This window comes from Adiantum capillus-veneris, chromosome 1 (genome assembly GCF_014529385.1).
Source record: "Adiantum capillus-veneris isolate H3 chromosome 1, ASM1452938v2, whole genome shotgun sequence".
NCBI lineage: Eukaryota > Viridiplantae > Streptophyta > Polypodiopsida > Polypodiales > Pteridaceae > Adiantum > Adiantum capillus-veneris.
In genome coordinates this window covers 179807363-179829855 of record NC_140931.1, presented here as the reverse complement: position 1 = coordinate 179829855, position 22493 = coordinate 179807363, and the positions used below count along the sequence as shown (strand labels likewise).

At 40.2% G+C, this 22493-nt stretch overlaps 1 pseudogene; it reads right to left on the bottom strand.

Annotated features, from left to right (window-relative positions):
- Window positions 1–369: 369 nt before the first annotated feature.
- On the bottom strand, window positions 370–6752 carry LOC147466088 (uncharacterized; annotated as a pseudogene).
- Between the last annotated feature and the right edge of the window lie 15741 nt (window positions 6753–22493).

Here is a 22493-nt window from a genome sequence, read left to right as displayed (position 1 = left end):
AAAGTTTCCATCGTGATATAACGAGATTCTTATGAACACAACAAGACATGAATTTGAATTTTAACATCCACCAATGTTATAAATCCATTGTTCTTATGATGACTCGCACTCATCATCGATGAATACGTTATGTCTCTGATACCTCTCAGGGATGCAAGAATTGTACCACGTATCTGCTGCCATGGTTCTAGCCATCTGCTCTGCGTAGACCGGCAATTCACTTTCATTTTAAAAAAAAAAGATTATGAAGTTAAACACCAAACAAGTAATATAGGTAGTATCGATAATCAATAAATACCAACGCTAATACAAAAATAGTGACAAAAACGATGAGAGCAATGTCAATGTCAAAAGTAAGAGGGGCCTTCACTAGTCGTCAAAGGGATAGACACGCGATGGCATGTCACTCTCATCATCAATATCTAAAGAGGTGGACGCCTCCTCTTTGCCCCGCTTTCTAGGGCGAAGCAACGATAACACATATCCTGAAATCAGTGGCTCATCAATGTCGACTGCAACACATGCTCGTCCTGAAGCCAAGCAAGCTGCTAGTACAGGAGTTGTGCCACATCTAAGCTCCAAACAAATACCTCCTCGTCGGCAAAGAAGCTCCACAAAACATGCAATGAAAGAATGGCTCTGTTGCAGTCCTCCTCGCAATGGCTCACCTGATAATGATCTAGCCTGAGAGAGCTCCGGAAGGTGATGCACCATAAAAGAATCCGAAGAGTGCATACCAAGACGGGAGAACAAGGCAGCGCTTTCTAATACAAAGCAAGGTGGATGCATACCCACTCTGTGAATCATAAATAGCATAGAGCAATTACACTGCAAAACAAGACACACGATTAGAGAAAACAACAAGACAAAGTGCTGAAATATTGATGTAAAAACAAATGTATCACCTCCACACGACCACCAAAACTCTCCACATAACCATATGCTCCATGATGGAGCACTACAATGCGTCGATGAACCACCATCTCTGAAGCACGAGAAAATCTCTCCACCCAGCCAACGGCCTCTCCTGTTATTTTAACTAAATATCAATGATAAATACCACAAATATTACAATTTTTTTGCATGACTATAAACAAGATAGACCTGCCAAAGAAACCATGATCAACAGCCATCCAGAATCCGCCAATGTCGAGAATGCCAAATGAACACCAGCACGTACAAGATCCTCTATGCAAATGTCCCAACGAAGTGAAGTAGAGGAGCCTAAGAGGGACCCACCAAATGGAAGATCTAAGAAAATCAAATCTGCAGCCCATGAAACTGATTTCGTGCCGCGGGTATACAAGATAGAGTCAGAGCGTGCCTTCACGAGATGCTCGTGTACAGGGACCCATGCAAGATTACGGGTCCTCGCCCTATAGTCTGTAGCAATGGCAATGTAGTCCCCAACAATAGCCATGCATCGAGTATCCATAGAACTAGAGAGACAATGAGATGGAGACTCCATAATATAAACAAAAGCGATACTCCTTCGAGCCACGATCGTGCCAGGAGCAACTGAGACATTATAGTGAGGTTTAATAAGCCATGCATCAACCACGTGGAAGGAAAGCATTAACAAATGTTTTGTAGTTTACCTGGAGGTGGCTCCACCTCCTCGTCAATGATCTGATCCACAACCCTCTCCTTTTCCTTTTGTGAGTTGCGCATTGCTAAAATAGATAACTTCAAATCAGAGCACTGTAACTTTTAGATAGGTAAATATGAGCATGATCAAACATACCTGCACGACTCTCTTCTACTATGTCTACTGGAGGAAACTTCATCGCAGCATCCTTCGATATCATCTCTTGTAACTCTCTTTCACGTCCAAGAACATGGCCCTTCTCCATATCTATCCACCATGGACAATTATCTATCTCCCAAGGAGTCAATGTGTGCATAGTAGAGGGATACATGCTTGTGTCTTGGATCGCTAGCTGAGTCCACTGTCTAGCCAGAAAGGGCATGGCAGGCAAGACACTCTTGGTAACCAAGAACATGAAGAATCTGCAAAGGTCAATTAGGTGACACGAATGTAAGAAACAATAACAACGAATATTATCAATCTAATTCAGTTAGTGATTCACCTGAAAGCCAAACGTTGTGCTGCCATTCTAAATGTATCCATCTTCTTTAATGCCTGCTTATCGATATCCTTAGTCTTCACTCCAAGAGACACCTCTATTGGAAATAGATAGGGCCTCGCCTCAAATTTAATTTCTTCAAAGTAGAATGCAAGAGTGCAGTCATGCTGCAAAGGCACCCCGCCTGGCACATCCAAAAGATCTGACACAATCTGAAATGCCCTCTGAAAAACCCGAGCCAAAAAACCCTCTCTACGAAGCCAGCTACATTTCCAAATAAAAAGAGGAGACAAAGTTAGACTTATATATAAAGGCATGATATATTTAGTAATTTTAATCTTAGCTATACTTACATGCGAAAGACGTGATCTCCCTTTTTCAAACCATATGCACTCCTTGTAATCTTGTCTGCTTCCAATAATGAAACCCAATGAATCTTGTTTTGCACAGGGGCGTCTTGAAGTGCTATTAAGTTCAGCTTCTCCAACGTAGCCCAACTATCAAGACCCCATTTCAAAGACAAAACTCTTGCTAGCCAATCCGTCCCAAGATTGGGATCAGCAATGTTAAGCAACTGAAAAATTTAATATTGCATATGACAAGTACTTAAGTAATTTTTTGCACGTTTTTCTCAAGAGAATGCCTTGAATTCATGTTATCTACATAACTTTCCAATTCGATCCTGATATTTGTGAGTAATCTCCTCACAAATTCTCTCTTCTTCTTTCTGATGCTCTTCTGCAGACAAGCTTTGTTTAATAAGAGCAACTCGCTTTTATTTTTCTTTTGTCATTTGAATCTAAAATTAAATATACATTAACAAGCTTTGAAATCATGCATTTAAATGAGAGTAAAAATCATTTAGTCTGACCCATACGTCATAGACCAATCTACCAAGGTACCGTCGCGTAAGTGGATACCAAGGCTCTGTACCTTTGGCATTCTTCTTCCGTACAGTGGCAATAAGTTTTTGATCTCTATCTGGCAAACCCTTTAGATACATTTCATGGTCCACTGTACAAATATGCGTCGTATTGACAATCTCATCACCAAGATGAGTGACAACAAGAGCATGAGTGTTCATGCTGCATTGAAAGACCAAAAAACCATTCGATACTCACATTCAAGTGTTAGCAAAGATAGAAGAAACATCAACACTTACAAGTTCATTCGTTGTAAACTGCTTAGCAAGGCAATCTCTGGCACCTTAGTGGGATCTATAATGGTGCATAGGACTCGACAGTGTTTCTCCTTTGAAGTGGAGAACTTCTCTTTTATCGCTTCACTCCAAGCCACGGTGCGATGATTCCCTTCCCAAACATAGAACATGTGATTTGTGAGATCTTGAAACTTTGTTTGTTTTTTTTAACTCGGCTTCAAATTCCTCATTGATTTCATTCCAAAGAGGATCCCATGTAGCCTTTATCTCATCTAGAACATTCACAAAGTCAAACTTCAAACAACATTCACAGCACGTTGACATCAATACAAAAATGCAAAGTGTGAACACATACCATTCACAAAACTCTCCTCTCTTTTGCATGTTACCAAAGAGACAATGAATGCTCCTTTCTCTAGCATATAACCTTCTTTTGCAAAGGCCGCCTTCAATCCACTGAGATCATCTCTCAAACCTCTCACTCTCGCATATGGAATCAATCTACATAAAGGAATGGAGGGACAATCGAAGAAACTAAAAACACGTGTGATTTCAAGAATGTCTGCACCTCTATGCATAAAGATATTTTGCTCATCTTCCATCTCAGACGTTGCGGTAACCTCATCCATTATCTCCCATGGAACAATCTGTAAACCATTCTCCCCGGGGGCTAAAGTATCATCAACTTCGTGTAGAGAGCTCTGTCCCATTTCCATGGAAAGAACCTCCTCACCTTGTGTCTCAATTTCCTCTATCATGTCGGTAGCTGAGACTGAAGATACTTGATCACTAGCATCTACCTGGCCATAAAGAGAAGCATTGCTACTATTACTCCTTCCCCTTCGTGATCTTCCACGTGGTTTCGGGCTGTTTTAACATCAACAAAAAACATGGAGACAATAATTTTACAAAAGAGTCAAATTATATATGGAACCATATTGAAATAAAACACAATAGAAATCTTTAAAAAAATTGGACAGAGCAACCTTTGTACATAGAGCATTATTTCAAAAAATACTATAGCCCATAATGGCTTGTCACTTGAAAAAATTTGGTCTTTAAAATTCTTTCATAAACATAATTTATGAAGCAACAAATTTAGTACAAATATCTTAAGACAATGCATATGTAAATAAAGTAAATGGTTTATATGCGTGTTGGCTATTGTTTTATTCGTCAAAGAGATAGTACTCACGCACATATACTAGTAGTCATCATAGTGTATACACTCTATTCACATTTGTGAGACAAGTACTAGTTATAGTAAAAGATCAAATATTGTTTATATGCCAATTAGAGTGTTTCTATGCCATCAAAAAGATGTAATTATTCAAGGCCTTGAGAGTGCAAATGATCAATGTATTGAGGCCTTAAGGTCCTCAAACAGATTAATACAGGCAAGAAAACTAAGTGATACACAATACTGAGGATGGGTTTAATTTGCATGCGTAGCTTCAACGTAAATTAGCCCTCAATCTGAGCTTAGTGAGGACTACACCTAGTCCCATTACCAATTTACCTTCAACAAGGGACCGGTACCTAGTACGTCGGTCAGCTAGTTCTGATTGGCTAGAATTTGAACCACACAGTACAACAAAAAATCCACTCAATGCAATAATATATGAGGCATGCTAACAATCCTCTTCACAAGGTACAAAATTGAGCTTCAATATGTGAGAAAAATACTTACAGTGTTCTGCCAGCATGTGTCAGAGGCACTACAATGGACTTTTACTAATAAGGGTTTCTAGTACACCGACAGAAGTCGGTTAAGAAGAGCATATGAGCACAACACTATCATGAAGGTCCACTAGAGTTGGAAAACATAATATAGAAAAAATGAAACCTTCTAAAGACAATGAGACATTAATGTTGTGAAATATATTGCCACAAGGACTAGTGCACCATGTAAAGGACCAGATTGCTGATCATGCAATCCAATGACTACAGGAGGCATATTAGGGCTCCATTTTGCACCAAAATTTAACTGCAGGTTCAAGGCCTGTAATATTATAGAACAAGTTCATGCTGCTATATTGTAGGTAGGCGGCCGGTGAAGCTCCTTTGAGCACTGGCTAATAATGTTTCATACATATGCTCCTTTTCTGAATCAAATATTGGACTGTTAGGAATCCAGAGACTTGCACAATATTGTATTGCAGCCCTAAATCTGAGCTTAGTGAGGACTGCACGTAGCTAATTAACTCCCATTACCAATTTACCTTCAAAAAGGGACCGGTACCTAGTACGTCGGTCAGCTAGTTTTGATTGGCTAGAATTTGAACCACACAGTACAACACAAAATCCACTCAATGCAATAATATATGAGGCATGCTAACAACCCTCTTCACAAGGTACGAAATTGAGCTTCAATATGTGAAAAAAATACTTACAGTGTTCTACCAGCATGTGTTAGAGGCATTACAATGGACTTTTACTAATAAGGGCTTCTAGTACACGGACAGAAGTCGGTTAAGAAGAGCATATGAGCAATGGAAATCAGCTAATTCTTGAGCTGCTTCTAGCTTCACTAAATTGGATGGATAGTCTTTGTCCAAGAGGTTGATCAGGTCCTCAAACAGATTAATACAGGCAAGAAAACTAAGTGATACACAATACTGAGGATGGGTTTAATTTGCATGCGTAGCTTCAATGTAAATTATTCAAGGCCTTGAGAGTGCTTAAATATGCTAACAAGGCCTTGAGAGTGCAAATGATCAATGCCCTAGCATTGGCCAAACATGACTTTCAAAGATCCATGACTTTCAAAGCAAAGAATTTTCAAGACCAAAGTTTGCATTGAGCACCTTGTAGGTGGACGACCCCTTCGAGCGGAGTTTCGACTAGTCATTGCTGAAACCGGAATCAACAGACCTGGTGAGTTTGTCGCTACCTGAACCACCGCGCGTCGGCGCGCGCTCCTACGGCTACTTGAACTAGCCTGCGCTGAACCTTTCTGTGCCTGACTAAATGCCTTAACCTGCCTGCCTTAACCCGCTGACCAGGACCTGCCTGAACCGGCTGAAATCGAAAATGACTGACTGCTGAAATCGGGAATGACTGCCTTAACCCGCTGAACCGGACCTGCTGAACCTTATTGAACCGGCTGAAGCTGCTGAACCTACTGAACCGGACCTGCCTGACGTGGCTGAACTAGCTAAAATCAGCAACAGGCGTTCGCTTTGTACCTGCCTGAACTACCGCGCGCCGGTGTGCGCTCCTATGGGTAGGTTCTTCGCACGCACGAGCAACAGAGCAGGGTACTCCTCGCACTCACGTAGAAGGGTATGGCTCCTCGCACGCAGGCGCGCAACAGAGTGAACTCAGAGAATGGGTCGCATTTCACAGAGGCTAAATCAGTAAATTTTTAAAAGATTGTGGCTAAGTCAAGTTACTTAGAAGGAGAATTTTACTAGATTTTAGGGAAACTTACCAAAATACCCCTCTACTTTATGGAAATTCCAAAAATGTCCCTCAAATTTCAAAAATTCCCACAGTACCCCCATAATTTTTCATAAATTCTCAAAATGCACTTCAAATTACTCAAAATTCCTTGGAGATGTAGGCTTTGGAGATGAATTCCTTAATTATTTTTAGGCATAATTGCCTTTTTTTGGGAGGTAATTTGCAAAAAATTACATGCTAAGAACTTAAAAACCGATCTCAATTGTCAAACAAGAATAAAGATTACAAAATCTTGAAGATCCAACGAAAATAGATATAGGGCTATTTTGGGAATTTTTAAAATTTGAGGGTTATATTGGGAATTTCCACAAATTAGAGGGATATTTTGGTAATTTTCTTAGATTTTACAGATTTTTACTCATTGACAAGATTTTCTTGAATTTTTTGATTTTGAACCGGATTTGCTTATTGTTTCGGTGATCATGTTTTATGAATGACGCCCGAAATAACGACTACCATCTGTAGCTGATGTTATTTTTCAGTTTAGACTCTGCACTCACTTTCATTTGAAACTTAATTAGTAACCTTAACTTCTCTAAGATGATTGCTTCCAATGTCTAGGCACATTACAGTATTCGGACCACAAGTTGGTCAAAAGCTTGTCCTTATTTTTGAAGGCAGCACATATGCGCTTTCTGTCTCTTCTGTGAAACAGCATTTTGAGTTTACTAATGCGTTTACTTTACATCGACTCACACTAAGCGCAGGACAAGTAAAAATGGAAGTTACTGAGTCTATTAGTGGTGAAGAGGTCTTCCTTCTGAATCATGATGTCTGTCAGTTCTTCAAGGTTCGCTTGACAATTCTTGAACATGACAATGGAATTAAGGCTCCTCTAGTAATTGTCGATTTAGAATCAGATGCCTAGTCACGCGTGGCTGCTCTAGCGTACTTGATATTATACGCTCAATGCCTTTGCAGAGAAACTTGTACTTGGCCCTGAAACAAGCTAAAGATATCATTCAAGTTCAAGAGCTTCCCGTGTTTTATGATGGATATGTTGCATTTGAGTTTCCCTCTCTAGGTCACGCTAATGGAATGATTGGGATGGAACAGAGACATGATAGCCACATGTGGACTCAATATGTCACATGTAGCAGTGATACCTTTCCAGGGGTCGGTAGGTTCAGTCGATGCTCGGGTCACTTATGTTGTGTCAACATTGATTGTCCATATCACTTGAGGACAGGACTCTACAATGAGGTTTATTGGCGAGGCCAGCCTTCAAAGTCATCTCCAAAAGGCATGCTGACACCTGAATATGGCACCTTGACATGCAATCATTGTTCTGAAATGCTAGAGTGTGTGGCAACCTGTCCTGTAGTTATTTATTATTGTATGCCAAGGGAGAAACAAAAGTGGACCCGTTGTGTGCTGCATCTAGGTGAGCATCAACATCCTTGTGCGGAAGGGAGGTGAAGAGTAAATGAGAAAAAATTAGCATCAGTGCTTCAAGCTTGCAAGAACCATTCACTACAGCCAAACAGCTCAAGCGCAAGACTGCTCAGGATATGATCATGGGAAATCTTGTAATGGAAAATGCAGACAACAATGAGTATATTGAAGATTGTGAGTTTGTTGAATTTCTGGACACAATCACAACTTTGTCAAGTAGACAAAGGATTGAACGAAGCTTGAAATGCGCCAAAAGATCAAAAAATATAAGTGAAAAAGGCTTAGAAGCAGTGCTTGACTTGAAGAGTAAGAGTAGGTATCCATATATACATGATGTTCTCTTCCCTGGTCAACTTGGAAATGCCCAACAACCACATGTGTTCAAGATGTCAATAATTGGGTCAGAAAGTGGAGTTGATCTAGTTAATCGAATGTGTCCAGGTGGAAATCTTGAGCAGATGTGGATACACTTTGATCATGTGCATCGTGTGCAAGGATGGCCCACAATGTCTGCACATGTTTATGATCCGTTTGTTCGTGAACTTATGACAATCGCAACATGTGAGTTTACTGTGGAGAATAAGTTTGCACATATAGATTTTTGGAAGATGCTCAATAAGGTGGTTCAAGATCAGGGATTTGATAAGCCTGAGTTCAGAGGTTTCATGTCTGATGAGGCTAATGCAAATTGGATAGCAATCAGAACAGTTTACTTTGGGGGTCCCAACAAGGTTGTACCATCTAAGGAAAGGTCTTGCGTGTTTCATTGGGAGCAATCCATGATCCGACATACTACTAAGTGTATCAAACCTTCCTCACAAGAGGAACACAAAATTAAATGCCGAAAATGGCAAAATGCACCATCAAAGAATCAAGCAGATATTTGCAAAGGAGAGCTTCGTCGCTTTTGGAGAGCAGGGCATGTTGTTGATGGTGAAGTTTCATGTTTGGAGACATGGTTGGCTTGGTGGGATATCAGAGTTTCACATTGGGGAGGAAGATTTGTTATGCAAGATGAGTCTGGCATTTTTGTGCCAAACACTAACTTGTCTGAGAGTAAACATGCTAGCATGAGGGAATGCTTTGGTTTCAAAGAGAAAATTAGTTTATATGAAGCCGCAGGGGCAGATATGGCAATGGCTGTACTACAAAGTGTTAAGTACAATGCATACCTTAAAGGTGCAAAGACATGTAGTGGTCCCGGAATACAAGACCTTGCGCAAAGATTTTTACATCATTCATCCACTGCCTCGGGTGCAACGAAGTTGGTCAATCTTACACACTGCTCAATGGACGAAATGGATTTGCAAAGTCCAGAGATGAATAGGTCAAATATAAGGGAGAAGAGTGTAAAGAAAAAGAGACCAATCTTTGTGGATGTTGGTGTTGTGCTAGAGGATGATAGCCACAGGCCCGAGTATGTCACAGTCACTGAACCCATTGGTAGAACAAAGTATGCACGTGCACATGGGGAAACAAAGTATTGGCCATAGGTGACTGTTGCAAAAACGGTATGGGCAATTAGGAGAACTGAACCTGGATGTAAAATGACATGTTTTGGAATTTTTCAAGATCAAACAGATAGATGTGGACGATTCATTAATCAAGGCTCGCCTAATATTAATTCTGGAGTAGCTGCACCGTGCTTTTGGGGTCGAAGAAAATATCCCTCGTCAGGATCAAAGCCTGGGGGGATTGTTGAGAGTTATGTATGTTTCTGCAATGCTAGTAACATGCACACATGGAAGATTCATGACATGGTGGTGGGGCCACCCGGACCTGCACCAGGGGTTTGGAGGGTCGCAGAGGGTACAAATCTACTACCACATGAGGCAGAACAACTCCAAGTAAATGGATTTGTACTTCAACAACAACATGGGGTAGAATGTGCAGTTGTGAATGGGGGCATTCAAGCAGCAAATAGAGTTACAAGTGCCTTCCGGCCCAAATACACGGATGGAAAGGTTATTAAATGGCGCTCAAAGCTGACAAAATAATTTCAGACCAGAATTGATGTTGGAAAATGCATGGCAGCAACATTAGTTAAAGAGGTTATTGTTGTGTGCAATGAAACACATGTTTTCTACATTAGCACAGAGAGGTCAAGGGCACAGGGAGTTTCATACTCTGTGACATTTTCTGATTTTCCAAGATGTACATGTGAGGACTTCCAAAAGAGAGAGTCCAAGAGGTTGACATATGTGCCATGCAAGCATATTTACTATGTGTTTCTCCAAATTTTGGGTTTGGACTCTCATGCCCATGAGTTCATGCACCAAGCAGCCCTAACGAAGGTGGAGTTGTTTCAAGCTTTGGGAGGATTGCGGCCAAATGTGCAGCAATAGTTAAAGTGCCTCTAGATGTAAAGGCTTTGTGTGGTATGTAGTTTGAAATGCAACGGTGTTTTGTCTACTTATGATAATCCCTAGTTTGTGAGAGATCAGCCCTATGATAAGCCCTAGCGGTATTTTGTCTACTTATGATAAGCCCTAGTTTGTGAGAGATCAACACAAGTTTTGAGACTGCATTCTATTAATAGTTTCTTGTAAATTTCATATGTGTTTGTAAAAAAAAGAACACTATTTTGTTTTAAACAATGTAAGATGCAACGGGTTTGCTACATAATCTTATTGAAGATTGGGGTTATGTTCTTCATTCAATTTCTTTTGTTAGTTTTTTGGTGGCTAGGTTAGTTCAAGTGCCTCTCTTAAATTTTCCATTTACGTTTGCGAACAAATTAACATTATGGAATTTTTGTTATAAACAAAGTAAGATACAACAAGTTCGCTTATCTAACCTACCTCGCTCGGTTTTTTGTTTGCTCGGAAGTACTTGCTCGGGGATGGGGATTCCCCATGATGGTCCATATCATGCAAAAGGTGAGTGCCTCTGCCCACAAGTGTGCCCCTTAAAACAAGTGTGTATGTGTGGGCGAGTAGTGAATAGGCAGCGCACCTTGCTTATGCAGCACAAGGCGTCGGGTCCGAGTTCGGGTCAATAGGATGAAAAAAAGCCTATTTGATGAATCTGTTGATGGACACCCAAATTTTATTTTATTTGATTTTTGGACTAAGGGGTGATTCCCACTTTCACAAGAGCAAGAAAGGGAGAAAGAGATTGTTTATGGCCGCCCTGAGTTGAGGGTCTATCAAAAAGTGGAATTTTGTTATTGTAAGTTTTAAAACACTTGTCAAACATCTCGTGCACAAAAATTATTGACATCAATTTCATGCATTGTTTGAATCAATTCACAATCAATTGGTGGTACTAGCTCAATTAATGCACACACCATGTCCTAATCTCTCCATTCAACAAAAGTTTCATGGAAAATGCAATTGATCCTTGTTTTTTTTTTTTGACTTCAAATGAGTGATTGAAATCCATATTCACATCAATTTTGAAAGTGCAAACACACTACATAGGAAAATAATCCAAATCCATTCCAATCTCCCATCCCTCTTTATCCAATTTCAATTTTGTAAGAACAAGTTTTATATGCACATGCATCATGCAATGAACAACCTAATGATAATTTAAGCCACATTTTCATCAAAATTTTGAAAATTCTCATTAATTCATTTACAATACTAGTCCAAAAGATCATTGAAACACACTTTGAGTTGAAAGAATTTGTGCACAAAACTAGTTTACAAATCATCATTTGAATAGTGCAAGCTCACAAAATGAGTGACCTAATTGTCCTTGGCCATTCCAAACCCAGTCAGTTGCTCATATCCGGTGTTCACAATCACTCAAACTCAATTAGGGTTATCATTTGGGATTTGCATGGCTCGACATGAGTGAATTTTAGTCACAATTACGCATAAATGAATGCAACATTACCATGTTCATCTTGATCAATCATTAGCATGGAAACACACAAAAATTCTTCGCAAATTGGGCATTATTTGAGAAATCTATCTCAACATTTGACTCAATTTGTGATAACACCTCAATTATTTGACCAAATCATCATCATAATTGGTAAAAAATACCAATTATTCATTCAAGCACAAGATTGCACATGCCATTGAGTAGGCACACATACCCAAATTTAGGCAAAAATTTTATGCAAAAATTAAATTAATTCCACAATGCAATGCTCAAATTGCAAACTCAATCAAGCATAAGTGAATGCATGCATGCTCAATTTTTAAAAAATTAAACTATTTTCACCCAATCAAGTAATGCACACACTCAAAAGTTAGCACAAATGATCGAATTTTTCACAATTGGAAATGGATTTAGGCTTATACCTAATGATTGCACATACTTTTCATGAACATTTCACAATCAAAAAACCATTTAGGTGTCCCAATTGACCATCAACCATTGAAAATCAAGTGACCATGGATGAGCACACACACTCAATTTTTGCCCAATTTTTTGGAAATTAAGCTTATCCATTGATTGAATTAGTCTAACATACACATCATTTACATGATTGCATACTCGTGTATCATCAATTCCATCAATTTTTATGTATGCACACATTTGAGATTAGGTGCACACACACTTGAAATTTTTGACAGTTGTTTTCCTCTTTGGTGTATGCACACACACACAATGATTTTTATGCACACACATGAACTCTTGATGAGAATTAAGCATTATTTGGATACATACAAAGAGTCACATGCAATTTGACTATCATTTCATTCAAAGTGTATCAAATTAGGTGCAAAATGTAGGTCAATTTGTGTTACACACCTGATTTTAGAAAATAATTAGCAAATGGAATCACATTGATCAATCAAAAATTGACATAACAAGTGAGCACACTTACATTGTAATTACACTCCAAGTTATTCCTTTTCTCCACGCGAAGTCGCATCATGGCACAACAAGTGTGTGCACCATCAAATCGGCTCCAAAATTGACCATTTGTAGGTCAAAAAATCACACACTCAAATCATCAAATTAGGCATAAATTGATATAGTCAACTTGATTAGAGTGATGATTCCACCTCTTACAAGGGGATTTCACATACTTTACAGTTCAAATGTTAGTGGTCAAAATTACTAGAAATTAGCATGAAACTAGTACAATTAGCATGGAAAGAGAGAAGTTAGCAAGGGTTAGCATGAAATTAGTGAAATTGGGGATTTGGGATATTCATAACTCAACATTAACATCAATTTCTTGCACAACATCATCAAATTAAACCAAAAAATGAGTTACACGCACTCAAAAACCAACAAAATTAGTAATGAAATTACTCTATTCTACACATCCTAAACTCACTAGCTTAGGTTATCGATCTCCGGAAACGGAGCCAAATGTAGGGATGCGTTGTAGCACGACCTAATCGCAACCCACAAAATTGTAAATCGTAGATTGGCAACCCGGCTATGGCATGGAAGCACGAGCCTAATATGTATAGACATAGAAGATTCAAGGGATCCTTCTACTCATCATAGAGAGAAGCCATGGAAAAGGCTTCCTCTAATCAATAACACATTCCTACTCACTAATCACTTACACACAATCATGTGGTTGAAATTAACCTCTCACACCAATCAATCTTATTCACAACTCTTAATCACAACTACACAAGCATGCAATCAACGTACCTACTCTGAATTAGTGTGTCCATTCCGGCACAACCCCTCAATGCAACTATGTATGCACACACACTAACTGCACCTTGTAGAGAGAGATGAAGATAAGGAAGGCACAACCCTCACACACCATGACCAATGGTGTGGATAGAATAGATTAACTCAAAAAAGGGATTAAGAGATCTACCATCACACTAATGCAATCTCACTCCACATAATCAAACAAAGATGACTAATAAGGAAGAAAGTGTAATTGATTATTAGAAATCAAGAGCTACATGGGAATGGAAAGCCCATGAGCCTCATGAACATCCACTCTACAAAGAGGAGAACTCACCCAAGAATGACTAGTCATTAAGCATAGGGCTCTTTTATAGCTTTGGGCCTCAAACCCTTCAACTATGGGATAAAGTTGAGCTCTCTAGCCTAGACTCATACAACTTTGGAGCTCCTACATGAGCCCAAGCCCTATACAATGAACAGAAAATACTGTGCACTATGGCACATCCACAGCTTGGTGCATAATTGGTGTAGCCTATGTTAGCCGCTGCTAATAATAGTACTCACCAGCTTGTTTAATGGAACTAGCCTAGTGTTTAATCGAGGCATTTCCAACTCTTTGATCCCTTCCTTGATTTGAGTCATTGGGTTTTTTATGCCAAATTTCTCTAGGCACTTACCCACAATATTCCACATGTTTGGTCTTATTCAGAGCAACTCAACTAACGTTATCGTACATGTGATTGGTACCGACAAAATGTGTATCATCCCTTCTGAATCAATGACCATGTTGGAACTGCGATAACATTTGACTTAGCCTCATGCTCTCTCTTATAGGACAGTAGTGTTCTTAGTGAATGGGTTTGAATGTCCATGGATTGTACATATCCTTTCTCTCCCCAATATGATTGAACTTCTAGATTCATTTGAGATCCAGTCTCAATTTCCTCTATCGGTGGAAGAGACACTCCTCTCTCATCACCAATCTGGTTTACTTGTCTGCTTAGCTCACTCGCTTCATTGGCCTCTCTCACTTATTTCAAAGTTTGTCAAAACCATCTATTTCTTTACAATCCTTTGGTATAGCAAGGTGAAATCCCTCAAAAGAGTTATCCATGGTATTCAACACTATCCTTGGTTCTAATGCAAGGTCCTTGAGCTTTTGTCCATGCTCCCGATTGGAATCTAGCTCTATTCATTCCTTGTTTGGTGGGATTCTAAGTTAATCAAGCTACAGTTAGGGAAAATTCATCCTCTATAAATTGAAAGTAAGTTACTATTCTCTAATTAGATTACTTAATCAATAAGTACTAATTATCTTTTTTAACCTCTAATTAAGTATTTAATCAATAACCACTTAAAGAAAAAGACAAATAACAACACTTAGCTAGTTGGGTACTGAGTATGCCATTGCCACTTGACGTAGATTCTTTGCTTCTAATATTTAACTTGTTTTTGGTGCCTTGTGTCCTTGTTGAGAAACTAGAATAGTGAACTGATGTAGCTTGAACCTCACCTTCTAATGCTATCAAAGCACTAGAATATGCCGCTCTAGTCTGACCTCGTGAGCTTATTGTGGATATTCTAGCATGATAGTGTTGCCTCATTCAAGTGCTTGAGACTTAACCAAGGCCAGAGAGAATAATAGCTCTAGGATCGAACTTAAGTTTGAGCCTCAACAACATGTGCCATTGTAGCACGAGGGTTCAGCTAGCCTCATCAAATCCTTGGCTACCAATGGCAAGAGGCTCAAACTTAGGTTTGAGCCATTCATGTCTATGCTAGTGTAGCGCTATTGTGCAATTCTACCCGCATGACATCATTGAGGCTACTACCAAGGGCACATTAGGAGATTTCGGAGGTCTTTTGGAGGGCCTTTTGGAAGAGAGAGGAAAATAAGCTCCTCCAATGAGAGAAGAGCCTACGTTACGTAGAAAAATAGATTGATATTAACAAAAATATAAAAGGTGTCCCTCTCCTCATTTAATAATCTAGTGGTCCTTGAAGACGATCACTCTCTTTCATTTAATGCGAGCACCTTTTTCAGAAGTTAGATGCGGTGCATTTGATACGGCTTACGTCATCACTAGAATTCAAAAAGTTACAAAACTATCAAGTGGTGGAAGATTTTGAAACTTTTGATACTGTCAATGCGTCCGGAACGCCCAAATATCATAGAAATGAATGTCCAATTGCCTAGCTCCGACATCCAAAGAGGCAAAGAATGTCAAAAACCCCTAAAAGAACATTTTACTAACGGCGCGCGAGGGGTCATTCCAAAATTTTGGAATGCCTCATCGCGCGCCGTTAGTAAAAAGCCCCTTTTTTCCTCTTTTAGAGAGATTTTTGAGAGGAAAATGTCAAAAAATCTCTAAAAAGGCCTCCATCTATCACATAGGTTTTTTCTTCATTATCTTAGCCTTAGAGATCATAATTTCGGGTCTATAAGAGTGAGCACGCACACCCATTGTTACAATTCTACAAAGTGCATTTTGATCGCACGCACGCACACACACACACACACACACACAGACAGACAAATATAACATACACACAAACACACAGAGACACAAATATAACATACACACACACAGACAGACACACACAGAGACACACACACTCACAAACACACAGACACACAAATATAACATACACACACACACACACACAAACACAAAGAGCCTCTCTCTCTCTCTCTCTCTCTCTCTCTCTATACTATAGGCGCGCGTAGAGAGGAACAACCGGTGTGCATGTCTCTATGCGCGCCTTTAGTACTGTGCATCCACCAGTGTATGTGTTTATGTGTGTATGTGTGAGTGTTATAAAGAGAGGAAGTAAGACGGGGGAAAGAGAGAGAGAGAGAGAGAGAGAGAGAGAGAGAGAGAGAGAGAGAGAGTCTTTCTGTTACCTTATACTAACGGCACGAGGAGGTGTTTTTTGAGGTCAAAACATGCTCCACGCGCGCCGTTAGTAATGGGAGTCTCTCACTCTCTCTCTCTTTAAATATGCTAAGCTATAGAAAGGAAGGAGAGAGAGAGAGAGAGAGGATGGTGCAAAAGTGCCATAGAGAAACATGGGTAGGCTATAAGAGTGAGCACGCACACCCATTGTTTCGGGTCTATAAGAGTGAGCACGCACACCCATTGTTACAATTCTACAAAGTGCATTTTGATCACACACACACACACACACAGACAAATATAACATACACACGAACACACAGAGACACAAATATAATATACACACACAGAGACACACACACTCACAAACACACAGACACACAAATATAACATACACACACACTCACAAACACACAGACACACAAATATAACATACACACACACACACACACAAACACAAAGAGCCCCCCTCTCTCTCTCTCTCTCTCTCTCTCTCTCTCTCTCTCTCTCTGTCTCTCTCTCTCTCTCTCTCTCTCTCTCTCTCTCTCTCTCTCTCTCTCTCTCTCTATACTATAGGCGCGCGTAGAGAGGCACAACCGGTGTGCATGTCTCTATGCGCGCCTTTAGTACTGTGCATCCACCACACCCATTGTTACATCCATTGTTTCGGGTCTATAAGAGTGAGCACTCACACCCATTGTTACAATTCTACAAAGTGCATTTTGATCACACACACACACACACACACACACACACAAATATAATATACACAGAAACACACAGAGACACAAATATAATATACACACACACAGAGACACACACACTCACAAACACACAGACACACAAATATAACACACACACACACACACAAACACAAAGAGCCCCCCCCCCCCCCCTCTCTATCTATCTCTCTCTCTCTCTCTCTCTCTCTCTCTCTCTCTCTCTCTCTCTCCTCTCTCTGTCTCTCTCTCTCTCTCTCTCTCTCTCTCTCTCTATACTATAGGCGCGCGTAGAGAGGCAGTACCGGTGTGCATGTCTCTATGCGCGCCTTTAGTACTGTGCATCCACCACACCCATTGTTACATCCATTGTTTCGGGTCTATAAGAGTGAGCACTCACACCCATTGTTACAATTCTACAAAGTGCATTTTGATCACACACACACACACACACACACACACACACACACACACACACACACACAGACAAATATAATATACACACAAACACACAGAGACACAAATATAATGTACACACACACAGAGACACACACACTCACAAACACACAGACACACAAATATAACATACACACACATACACAAACACAAAGAGCCCCCCCCCCCCCCTCTCTCTCTCTCTCTCCCTCTCTCTCTCTCTCTCTCTCTCTCTCTCTCTCCTCTCTCTCTCTCTCTCTCTCTCTCTCTCTCTCTCTCTCTCTATACTATAGGCGCGCGTAGAGAGGCACAACCGGTGTGCATGTCTCTATGCGCGCCTTTAGTATTGTGCATCCACCAGTGTATGTGTTTATGTGTGTATGTGTGAGTATTATAGAGAGAGGAAGTAAGGCTGGGGAAAGAGAGAGAGAGAGAGAGAGTCTTTCTGTTAACTTATACTAACGGCGCGAGGAGGTGTTTTTTGGGGTTAAAACATGCTCCACGTGCGCCGTTAGTAATGGGAGTCTCTCACACACACACACAAACACATAGAGCCCCTCTCTCTCTCTCTCTCTCTCTCTCTCTCTCTACTATAGGCGCGCGTAGAGAGGCACAACCGGTGTGCATGTCTCTATGCGCGCCTTTAGTACTGTGCATCCACCAGTGTATGTGTTTGTGTGTGTATGTGTGAGTATTTATGTGTCTCTTCTCTCTCTCTCTCTCTCTCTCTCTCTATACTATAGGCGCGTGTAGAGAGGCACAACCGGTGTGCATGTCTCTATGCGCGCCTTTAGTACTGTGCATCCACCAATGTATGTGTTTATGTGTGTATGTGTGAGTGTTATAGAGAGAGGAAGTAAGGCGGGGGAAAGAGAGAGAGAGAGAATCTTTCTGTTACCTTATACTAACGGCGCGAGGAGGTGTTTTTTGAGGTCAAAACATGCTCAACGCGCGCCGTTAGTAATGGGAGTCTCTCACTCTCTCTCTTTTTAAATATGCTAAGCTAGAGAGAGAGAGAGAGAGAGAGAGAGAGAGAGAGAGAGAGAGGTGCAAAAGTGCAATAGAGAAACATGGGTAGGCTTTCTTGAAAGATAATTGTCCAAAAAGCACTAAAAAGAGCTTTGTACTAACGGCGCGCAGAGGGGCATTCTAGCATTTTAGAATGCCTCCTCGCGCGCCTTAAGTAAAAAGCCCATTTTTTGGGGTTTTTTGACATTTTTTGCCTCTCCGGATGTCGGAATGAGACAAGTAGACATTCGTTTTTAGGGTATTTTGGCGTTCCGGACGCATTGGTGGTGTCAAAAGCCTCAAAATCTATCAGTATTTGACAGTTTGTGACTTTTCAACTTTCAGTGATGACGTAAGCTGCCTTGAATGCGCCGCACCTGCCTCCTGAAAAAGACGCTCATATTAAATAAAAAAGTGACCGTTTTCAAGGACGATTGGGAATATAAATCTACTTTTTAAAGTGTCTGGTTGTCCTTTTGGACGTACTCACAAGGTGCAAGTGCATTTTAAAAAAAGTTTCTAGAGAGAGAAATACAATTTCTTACAAGGCCCTCCAAATGACCTCCGAAATTTTCTAATGTATAATAACACATTTAGGCTCAAACTTGAGTTCAAGCCTTAACTTTCTATGCTAGTATAACAAAGCACTACTATACAAGTCTATCCTCTTGACAACCTTGTGGCTATAGATGGCAAGATCCTTTCTTGCATATGCTATTGTAGCCCTACTATGCAAGGGCACAGCCTCATGACATCCATGTGTCTACTATCAAGGACATGGAGAAATATCTTTAGGCTCAAATTGAAGTTTAAGTATTTGGTATTGTAGCACTAGGGTACACGGTTAGCGTCGTGACATCCTTGTAGCTACCCAGGGCATAGAGTAGCATCCTTGTATCTACAAAGAGCATAGAATAACATCCTTGTGGAAAACAATGGGAAGAGGCTTGAACTTAAGTACAGACCTTGCATACATATGTCAGTATAGAACTACCATGTAAATCTAGCTTCATGACATCCTTGTGGATACCAAAGGAAAATAAAAACACTTCATGTCTCGAACATAAGTTTGAGCCTCAATCGTATAAGCTATTGTAGCACTAGTGAGTAAGGATAACCTCATCCTTTAGAGATACTAATTCTAAGAGTCTCAAAATTAAGTTTGATCCTCACTTGCTGTAACATTCAATGGCCTAGTAACTTGTGTGTAGTGGAAAATAACATGAACATAGTGAGCATTTCATTAGAATATGTTCCTAATGAGCATAACAAGAGTGCTTGGGTGGAGAGAGCAACAAAAAGCATAAAACCTAGTTAGATAGCATGAACAATACTTCAAAAGAAAGAGAAATTAAGCTATTGACTACAGTTGAGGACCGGATTTACATGGAGCCGGTCCCCCCTCCAAAAGGCTTTGTATTATAGGTTTCCCCCATCAAGGGAGACATTTTACAATATAATTCTTTATGTTCCTTCAATAACTATCTAGTGCAATGAAGATGGAAGCTTCAAGAACTAAGCAAACACTCATAAAACACAACATCAATTCCCTCATGGTCTCAGACCCAAGACCTCACACACCTTTGAAGATGGTGAGAGATAGCGGGGTATAAGAGTAGATTGAGAGGAAGAAGGAGTATTCTTACAATAAAGATGTACATCTCATATAATCACTCACATTAGCATAGCATAGCTTAGTAGTTAGCATGGTAGAGGAGATGAGCATGCATTGACGCTTGGTTCTTGGTTGGATTTGCATCACAAAGACAAGAGTTGTTGGTGTAGGCCTCCCTTCTCACAAGCTTGGAGTAGGTGATAAGATTTCCATTAAAACTTGATAAGGATAGAGAGAGTCTTCTTGCTTCACACATGAGCTAGTGTGAGTGTGTGGGGAATAATGCCGTCAGAAATTCAGCCCCCTCTCTCTCTTGGTCGACCCCTCATGCTATTTCCTCTTGCTAGCTTCCCATTGGGCCCCTCCAGGCTTAGCTAATGAAAATTAAGTAGCATTAGTGATAGCCTTTTGACATGTGTCCCCCTTTCCCCTTTTGTTGAGAGCTTTATGTAATTAATTAATGCAATCAAACTCTCATTGGACCCCTTTGTCTCCTGGAAAATAGGAATCAGGAAAACCATTGGGCTACTGAATGCTCATTGGACCCCTTGGGAGACTATCCAATAGTCTTCTAGAGATATTTTTTCTTACTGGTTCTTTTATTAAGTGTTTTTAAATGAATTAAACTAGATTTACTCTAGCCTAATTCTCATTGGTCCACCTCCATGGCCATTCAATAGGATTTGAGTGCACCTTGTGGGCATCTTGGCTAGGGAGCTGACATGTATCCCTCATTCCCTTTGTGTAAAGGAAGATTGTGACTATGTGTGTGTGTGTGTGTGTGTGTGTGTGTGTGTGTGTGTGTGTGTGTTTATCTTTCATCCCTACTTGCAAGGCTCGCCCCCTCCTTTGTAGGACTTTTGATGACTTTTTGGTACACACACAAAGCATTCAATTTCCCTAGTGTTTGACCTTTGGACACACCCTTTGAATGTTGGAACCTTAGCATTTTGGAAGTCTTAATGGGCTAAGCCTAAGGGTCTTTAAAGCCCTTCGTTTCACATTGCTCTTTTTCATATGGCCCCCTCTTTGGATCCCTATTTTCCCTCCTTTGGATCCCTATTGTGGCCGGTTTGCCAGCTTAACCAATATTCTAACTTTTTCTCCCCTAACACTTTCCCATATTAAATGATTAGTTTAACATGAGAAAATCATTTAGGAGAATTAGATATTAGTTATTATGACATTACCTCTCTCTTGAAATCATAGTTGTCCTCGGCTATGGAGTAGAGAAGATAAAGCCTATTCATTAGTCCTTTTTCTAGTGGGTAGAGGATCCCTATCTTACCCTACGACATCGTTCTAGAATGGATACTATTCCATTTGGTGCTTGAGATCCTAATCTACCGCAAGCATGTTCGCACATTAGTCCTATCAATCTTCCATAGTAGAGTGACAAGCTCTACTTGGTGTTTGGGAGATGTCATCTCCGCAAACTTGATTCTAAGCATGCATACTACTTCACATTTTTGCAGAATAAAGAAAAAGAGAGTCTTATAAGACAAAAAATTTGTTCATTTTAAACATTTGTATATTCGCTTACTCTAGGGAAGCATTGTAAGCATTGAAAAGGTTTAGGTTATCCTTTAATTGTATGCCTTGCATCCATCTAGCATCTTCAAAAGGATAACTCTTAAAATTAGTAAGATATCATCGGCAGATAATCTTACTACCTCTTAATACCTTGTCTTCATGTCGGAGAATGGACTCGAGCTGCAACACCTCTTCTTAGTCCTCAATCTCCAGTGGGTCTTCAATAGTTGTTCTTGAGGTGGCTCCCCTATGTAAGGCTTTAGTAGGCTCACATGGAAAGCATTATGTATGAGCCAATGCCTTGGAAACTTGAGTTGGTAGGCCATCTCATTGATTGGTCTAAGAATCTGGAAGGGACCATAGTACCTTTTTGCTAACTTAGCATAGTACTTTTAGTGTCCCATAGGATTCTTTCCCATCATGTGCCTTAATTGAGACTTGGGAAATTTAAGTAAGACCCAATCATTTTCTTTAAAATCTTGGGCTCTTCTCTGCTTATCAGTAGCAGCCTTTTTCCTTTGTTGTGAGATAGAGATAGCATCCTTAATCTTTTGGAAAGATCCTTGTAGGTCTCAGCTATACTCATTTGCAACAAAGATCTTCCTGTGTACCTTA